At 37.2% G+C, this 8,960-nt stretch overlaps 1 long non-coding RNA gene across 1 annotated transcript in view; it reads right to left on the bottom strand.

Annotated features, from left to right (window-relative positions):
- Positions 1-4,828, bottom strand: part of LOC106876303 (uncharacterized) — an 8,548-nt gene extending 3,720 nt beyond the window's left edge. Inside the window, exon 1 of the long non-coding RNA XR_001410224.2 lies at positions 4,695-4,828. This is a non-coding gene — a long non-coding RNA (uncharacterized LOC106876303). The remainder of the gene's footprint in view (positions 1-4,694) is intronic.
- Positions 4,829-8,960: the final 4,132 nt, after the last annotated feature.

Below are 8,960 nucleotides of genomic sequence, written 5' to 3'. Positions count from 1 at the left end.
TATATATAATCAAAAAATAAAACAAAACAAAAGACTACATGAACAAACAACAACGTGAAGATGTGGTACATACAAGGTATTACTAAGACGCTTAGAGAAGGAAAGAAAGGGTGGTTCTTTACGTTTCGAGCAAAGCTACTCCTCGGAAACAGGAGGCATAAAAAAGTCCAAAAGAAAAGGAGGAAAGAGGAAAACATCGCCAACTGCCCACGTGTAGTTACAGGCTTCTTTCAGTTTCTGTCCACCAAATCCACTCACAAGGTTTTGGTCAGCTCGAGGCTCTAGTAGACATTGCCCAAGGTGTCATGCGGTGAGATTGAACCCGCAACCATGTGATTGGGAAGCAAGCTTCTTACCACCACAGCCACGCCTGCATCTATTATCGTAGAGTGAATTTTCTTGACGCTACCGTCTGTCTTGATACTGGATTATTTGAACCATTTCATGAGCCAAATGATCATATTAAGTAGATGAATGTAGCATCGAACCATTCACCCTCGATAATACGGGGATTACTTAAGAATATTTCTACAAGAATTTCTAGATTATCAGCTATTAATAAAATTTTCGAATCACATGCAACTTATAATGCTGCTGGGTAGCGTGAAAAAATTCAATATATACAGCAAGAAGGTATGCGCAACACTGGTAATTCCTCCAATTGTAATACACATTGTACACCATCACAACGTCACGGATTGAGAACTCACTCAGATAGAGAATACGGGCCAAGAAGAATTGGTCAAGACAATGAACTACCATGCGACATAATAACCCAACTGCTTGTAACACTGCTCAATCAAATAAGCCTAACAACAGATATAGGAATCAGGATGTCCTCTGGTTTAGCCCGATTTTCGGTTCGCATGTTTCAATCAAGATCGCTGGAAACATTTTGCTGCTTTGGACAAATGTTTTCCAAAATCTAATCGGTATCATGCTATTTTTAATCGATACACCGTGAAGGTGTCCTACGCTAACTCTGTTAATTTAGACCAGCTTGTGCATCGCATAAACAATAGTAAAATGCGACAAAGGTTCAATAAGCCACTTACTGAATCTAGCGAACAGTTACTTTTAAAATGTAGACTATCGCATCCACAACATGGATTCAGTCTTGACATCTTTCTCTTTTTTCTTATCTGTTACCGTTCGACACGTATGGATATGAGAGCAATCGTTTTCTTCAATTTTATCTGCGTCATGTCATAGATTTATGATCCTCTGGCATTCTTCTGCTCCTACATGTAGAGTTAAAATTTGGTCCTGTTCTAATTTTATTAATATCCGGGAACGTGTATCTGCATCTTTGCATGTAGTAAGCCTTTGAACAAAAATTAATCGTTTGAACATGTCCAGGGTTGATTCAGTTAATTTTAATTTTTTACATACTCTGTTAACAACTCCGGCATAGGTGACGAAATTTTTTTTCTATTTTTTTATCAAATTTAAACATTGCCAGCGAGTATTGAACAGGGAACTTCCGTCACTAAAAATTTTCGATAAAATATTGACTGTCTCATTGAAACAAATGTCAACTGGCTTCTTAGGCAGAATATAATTACTATATTTTTTCGTGTTCGGCAGGGGATAACTTTCTTAAAGGTAGTCATACTTTTTTCTCGTCAGACTAATTTTTAAATGTCCGATGTACAACGTTTATGAAGAAACTTAATGAAGGTGATGCAAACAGATTTTATCTATCGATTGGCAGATATAAGCCCTGAGTAGCAAACAATTTGTTCATCGAAAGTATTTTTTAAAAAGTCAGTGGCTTTGGTTAGTCTCAGTTCCTTCTGCCTGACGAGACACAACATATCGAAAGTCAATTGTCCCAGAAAGTCGGGCCCCAATGAGACGAGTGTGTTGAACACAGTCTTATATTAAAAGGGTGAAGCTATTCTCCCATGCCATCAACTAAAGCTCCTAATACATTTGGCGTCTGAGCCTGCCTAAACGTGTTAAGTAAAAATATTAAATATTCATTGCCAATGTTACATACTTAATGAATGTGTTAGCTGCAGTATTCGTCCACAGAAAAGTTCCTTTAAAATCGGTGGTTAAAAAATAACACGGAATATCTCAAACCAAGGGAAACGAATCACTCTGTAGGTGAATGAGAGCAGTGGATATCTCTGTTATTTCAAGATATCGACACCGTATATCCGAGTCACTCCGAAGCGGATTCAAATCACTGGTTTGAGGTATATATGCAGATAGCATAAAATCTGTCTGCTGATGTGTAACAGCACCCCACAAGTAAAGCAAAATTGAATTTTAAATTAGAAGCAGCCCTGACGATGTAAACATAATCGATGTCACATACTTAATGTATGTATTTTGTTGATATGCTTATTATTCGTCCAGGGGCAAGTCCCTTTAAGACGTCGAATATTAAAAGAACTTTGAATACCTCAAACCAGGACAAACGAATCGACCTGTACGGGAATCAGAGTTTTGTAACATTCGACATCTTAAAGGGACTTTTCCTGGAGGAATCTCGCAGCTACTAAGCACATAAACAAAACATGCATTATGTGACCTCGGTAACGTTTACATAATTAGAGCGGCTTCTAATTCAAAATTCAATAATGCAAATATTCATTCCAGACCTCGTAGACAGTGCATGTAAATTTTAAAAAAAACAATTAAATTTTTTTTAAATGACAGTATTTAATCCCAACACCAACTTTAACCACTCTCTCACCTACGCTTTGTGGCAAATTGTATTGTCGTAATTTATAAATATTCTTTGTGAAGCCCAAAATAGCCCTTCACCATACTATATACAAACATTCTGGATCAGCCATAAGAAAGCTTCAAGTGACACAAATTTTGACCTGAGTACTTTATGAATGGTTATAAATGTTTATTCCGTTGTGTAACTTGTAGGATAAATCGAAACAAACACAAACTTTCTTCATCAAACGCAAAAACTATCAGCACCATCCCTTCCTCTCTACCAACACCATACACTCATAAACTTCACTTCTGTTCGTCTCCATCCTAACCATGTCTCCTGTTTGCCTGCATTCTTGCTACTTTTTATTTACATGACGCTAACGGACAAGGGAACACCCTGCAAAGAATAATATATACAGGATGGTGCAAAAGTAGGCTTAAAGTTGTATATTTTTATTGCAAAAGTAGGCTAAGAGTTGTATATCTTTATTTTTACATGACAGTGAAGCATAATGGCGAGCAAGCTGACAGACGAAGTAAGAAAGTGGCTCCTAAATAATTATTGGAAATTTGAAAATGCGGAAACAGTGCGCCAGAAGTGGACAGAAACCTTTCACACTGTGCCGCCTTCATGACAGGTGATTTACAAATTATGACACAACTTCGAAGAGACAGGTTCAGTAAAGAACTCCACGAAATCCAGACGTCCTCGAACTGCTACCACTAAGACAAACTCAATGCAGGTAGCATTGACATTTGTGAATAGCCCTAAGAAATCTACCAGACGAGCATCGGCTGAGTTGGGCATCTCAGGAAGGCCCCTCGGCCGTTTTATGAAAACAATGAACTTCAAATCATACCGACCTAGACACCTGCAACACATAACAGAGGATGATCCAGATCGTCGTGTGGAGTTCGCAGAAGTCATGCGGAATGAGATTCGTGAAAACCCGCAATTCGTTGACAAGATTGTTTTGTCGGATAAGGCCTGTTATCAAGTCATGTCAACTGACATAACTGTACTTACTGATATGACAAATCCCCCCACCTAACACCGACAACTAAGATCAATTAGCCAGGTGTCACTGTTTGGGCAGATTTGTCGTGTTCAGGAATCTTTCAGCCTGCCATTTTCAACTACCTTGAAATTTTGCGCAAGGAGGTCGTGCCCAACTTTGGTAATATGTTATTCTCACGAGATGGGACACCACCGTATTATGCAGTTCGTGTGCATAAATGTTACCAGGGAGGTGAATTGGGTGACGTGGGAGTATTGAATGGCCGTCCCAGATCTAACGCTCATAGATTTTTTTCTGAGATGTGAAAGAGAAGGTATTCCAGAGAAGACCACGCACTCTGCCTCAACTACGTGGGTTCATTACAGAAGCCTGTCTGGAAATCAACACTGACCTGGACTTGTGCCGTCGTGTGTGCCGTAGTGTGGCTGATACACTCAAAGAATGTGTCAATGTTCAGGGCGGACATTTTGGGCTAACACTGTACCATGTTTTTTTTTTTTTTTCAAATAAAAAGAAATAATAAAATATACAACTATACAACTGTAAGCCTATTTTTGCACCACCATGTATAAAGTTTTAAAAACTACAGTATATACTGATCTAATAACCGCTAATAAGTTGGAACTGTGAAATCCCTCTCCACCTTTTCCTACGAAATATACATTAAATATGTGCTCCACTAAGTCTTGAGTGATCCTTGAAGGTAATGTGAAATTCTTTCGGTGGATAACTTGGCATATAACAACCGTTAATAAAAATACATATGTATGTGTGTCTGTATGTGTGTGTGTGTGAGAGAGAGAGAGAGAGAGTATGTGTGTGTGCGTGTGTGTGTGTGTGAGTGAGTGAGTGAGTGAGTGAGTGGGAAAGAGAGTAAAAATATTTACATTCGAGTGTGTTTTTGTGCATGCGTGTGCATATATTGTACTATATTAACGACAAATTTTCCGTCCCTAACTACAAATCTAGGTAGTATCGAAGAAAAAGCTTTACTTGATTTCAATAGTTGTGAGAAGAGCTTTTCCCCAAACTGCCATGACGGTCACCTTATAAAGAACAGGAGGAGGTTGTTTGTGGTCTACGTAGTGAAGTCCATTGGTATAAATCTACGTTTTGAAATAAAAATGCAATAAATTTCATTGAAGTCGCAAATTTAATGAATGAAATGTATGAATAAGGCGAAGCAATGCGGAGCACAAAATGAAAATGTAAATACAGTCATATCTAGTACCATTCATCAACAATTCATTGAGAACCAAAAATAATTTGTAATGTATTTCTTTTTACTATTTTACAGGTTTTAGTAAGATTATTGAATTGTGATAAGCCAATGAGGGTATCGATGTCTGCAGTAAAACAGTTATAGTGAATAATTTACTGAGACTTATTTTACTGGTACTGAGGGGATGAATAGAAAACCCATCAGCGCAATTTGAACAGTAAATTAATAGAACAAATAATAGGGCAACCGGAATTCTCTAAAGCTGGTAATTGTTTTTAAACCTACTCTGTCTCATTTTTATGTGAAAACAAAATAATATATTTGCATAACCAGCTGAGAGGATAACGAATCGTGAGGGTTGTCATCTTTGTAACACATTGAATTTTTAATGTCAATAGAATTTATTTTTCCATCCGTTTATATATTTACAATATTCAAATGAAATATTATATGTAGTCGCTTTCAGATCTTGTCTGCTTTACTCAATCAAAACCTATAAAACATTAGGGTAATGACTTTTAAAGTTTTTTTTTTTTCTGACATTGAACATAGCCAGGGTGACTTGTTATGAGAAATGATGAGAAAACAGTGACTAGCAGTTCGTTTTTTAAAAAATTTTCAAACACTCCCCCCCCCCCGGATCTTTTCCTTTTGACCGGCACATAGAAAAAATAATTTTTTGTAACTAAACACTTTCAAATTTCGTATACTGGTAGAATGTGTCATTTAAAACATCATTTACTCTTGGCATTTTGAAGAAAATTGTTTATTTTCGAAGTTATTTCGTGTTAAAGTTGTATTTCGGTAAGTTCAACCAATTAATGACGTCTATTGAGGTGAAAACAATTATTGCTGTGGTTTGTCAACAAGATGTTCCGGTGGTGTATATTTAGTTTGTCACTGTTATTTCTGATATATTTACATTTGAGATACACGTGTGTATAGTTTAATCAATTCAGTTATTAGTTATTTTTTAAAAAATTTTCAGTTTAATTTGTTTGTGAAAGTATTTTCGCTTTGTTTTAGCGTTTTCGAAATTGCCTATTTTGGGATCTTTTCCCTTGAATAAAATCACTGCCGTTGTTTGTCAACAACAACTATCAGCGGTATATATTTCGTTTGTCACTGTTATTTATGACATCGTTCGTGCGTTTGTACTGGTTTTAGCTTTAGGGTGTTAGGGTTAGGGTGAGGGTTTTAAGGTCAGGGTTAGGGTTTTAGGGTTAGGGATAGGGTTTTAGAGTTAGGGTTGGGGTTTTAGGGTTAGATTAGGGTTAGGGTTTTAGGGTTAGGGTTTTAAAGTTAGGGTTGGGGTTTTAGAGTTAGGGTTAGGGTTGGAATTTTAGGGTTAGAGTTACGGAAAAATGTGAAAAATGAAGAAATTGGAGGGGAGGGGGAAAAAATGTCTTTCCGAAAATAGTAGCTGAAAAAACCCTAACCTAACCCTATTACAGATATTAAAATATGTTGCTTTAATCGGTGAAATAAAAACATCAATCATGTCATTTAAGCAGTAAGTCAAACAGCTGCAGTAAACAAGAAAAAGTGGCAAAAAAAATTTACTAACTTTGAAAAGTCTGTTAAAAAGCGAAGAATAATACCGAATGTGAAACATGAGCTGACTGAACTAACTAGAATCCCCAGAAAATCCAGCATCACTGGAAGGTATAATGCATTAGTAAAAGTTTAAACATCCAGACATGCAAAAAATCAGCTCATTGCTCAGGAACTAGAAAATCTATGGAAAAAAATTTACTTTCTCGTATATAACATTAAAGTCTATTGTAAGGAAAGTAAATACTCTGTTGACAAGGTACGATATCCATTTTAAACGTCCGAACTAGGTAAAAATTTTGAAGATTTGTTTGACATTACTAATCAATATGGTAGCTGGTTATCTAAAGAAGACAAATAATTTTACAGTAAACAAATTCAAAGTGGTGATATAACTGGCTACACCAAATCTCGGTTAGCTATGGTTCATCCTTCAAAGTGAACACTTTCCGCGTCAAGAGTGTCAGTTTTAACTTCACAAGCGTTTCTCCCATATGCTGAAGCAGATAAAGTAACGCGCTAAAAAATTCTCAAATATTACACAAAATTTTTTTGTATGCATTGATGCCAGTAATATGTACCCAACTTCTTGCAGATACATCATCATCATCATCAGAAACTCCTACTTCTGATTCTGCAGATGAAATCACATTACCAATAGACTAACGAGTTGCCACCTCTAAAACAACATCACTCAACTCAGAAAGCAATGAACTTGCTGAAAAAAAAAAGCAGAAGAATTGAAGCAGTCATAAAGCAGCCAACGTCTGCAAACAGCTGAGAGAGGAAGGAGTACTTCGCTCCATTCCGTCACAGTCAGGAGTGTACAAAGCTGCTATGAGAGAGGCTGCAACGATGACGCAGGAACTAAGAGAAACTTTTAAAAATAATCAGTGGGTGCTCCGTTTTAATGGAAAGGTTATGAAAGGTAAAGAAAGACAAGTTGTTGTGAAAAACAACACAAGAGAAATTAGATTAGCAGCACTAACTCTGAAAAATGGCAGAGCAGATACCATTTTTCAATGACTAAAGGAAGTTTTGGATGATTACGAACTGTGGCCAGCGATCAAAATGCTCATCACAAACACATGTAGTGTAAATACAGGAGTGGTCATTCAACTTCAGAACGAATTTGTAAAGCGTCGATATCCCGCACCTCAATACATTGGTTGCCAACATCATGTGTTAGACCGTCTCCTAAAACATGTGATGGATGATACACTGAAAGGAAAAACTGCATCACTAAATATATCATATCCGTTCAGAGACGATTTAATGAAAAACTATGAGGCTTTAGTGGCAGAATGAAAACACGGCGAAACAAAACTTCAAATGAATGATAATCCAGGTTGGAGAGATGATCTTAAGTTTTCATTTGAACTTGGTCATGCTTTCCGATTTTATCAGCAACAAAGCATTTTCCTAGAAATTAAATTTAGAAAACTTCCTAGACTTAGCAATGCACGTTGGAATTCACGAGCAATCTTGGCCATTCTCACATACATGCTTCTGCCACAAAATAGAGAAAAGCTCTACGATGTGTGTTGTTTCATCAGCAGAAACTAGATGGAAATGTGATTTTGTGACCAAAGGTTTGACAGCATGGCCTACCAGAAACTTTCAGAAGCAGTTTCTGGGTATACTAAAGCAAGTAAATGTTTGAACGTTAATTAGAATCTTGAAAAATCAGTAATTCAAGATGATCAGCGTTCAAACATATGTGCTGAAGATGCAGTAAAATTAATGAGAAATTAAATTGCCGGTCTTCTCAAAAATTAAATCTGCGATTTGTTTTAACCAAGAAGAACCTTTGGAAACTACTGTTGCATTAGGCTGCATTTATTACATTAACAATGCAAAACAGTACGTCTTATTACTTGAAGAATATATGCATGTCCCGTAGTACAAGTGTTGTCAAATATATTGTCATCGGTGGGGTAGTTTTTTTGTGAAAGAAATGATTATGATTTTTTGCCATTATACCATAAAGTTCGCCACCTGGTACCTTGGCTGTGGTATGACGTCAGCAACTGGGGAGCTGACCGGAACGGCGAGCTGACCGGAAGAGGAAGAAGGGCAGAGGGAGTCTCGATCAGGATTTCGTGCCCTTTTCGAACGGGGTTGTTGTGAGGAGAGGACGTGCCAAGCGATCGTCTAGGTGTTGGGAGAAGCAGCTGCTATTTCTAGTGTTCTTCGGGTCGGGCTAGTTGCGAGGATCGGATACCGCAGGACAGACTCGTGCAAAGGAAGGAAACCGAGGTAAGCCGATTACTTCTACTCGCACGCATACACCATATTGGCCTTACTCGACTTGAAAAAAGTCATCATCCTAATAAGACATCTATATATTTCTCGCTCACACGGTTACCTTCGTTCAAGTACAACATAGGCACTCACAGTGAAACCTGATTATTGCTCCAAAATAAATGAAATAAAAATAATTTATAGATTTCACTATGAAGAACATAAAAACAACTTCACAT

This window comes from Octopus bimaculoides, chromosome 11, assembly GCF_001194135.2.
Source record: "Octopus bimaculoides isolate UCB-OBI-ISO-001 chromosome 11, ASM119413v2, whole genome shotgun sequence".
NCBI classification, from domain to species: Eukaryota; Metazoa; Mollusca; class Cephalopoda; order Octopoda; family Octopodidae; genus Octopus; species Octopus bimaculoides.
This window is presented reverse-complemented; position numbering and strand designations above follow the sequence as displayed.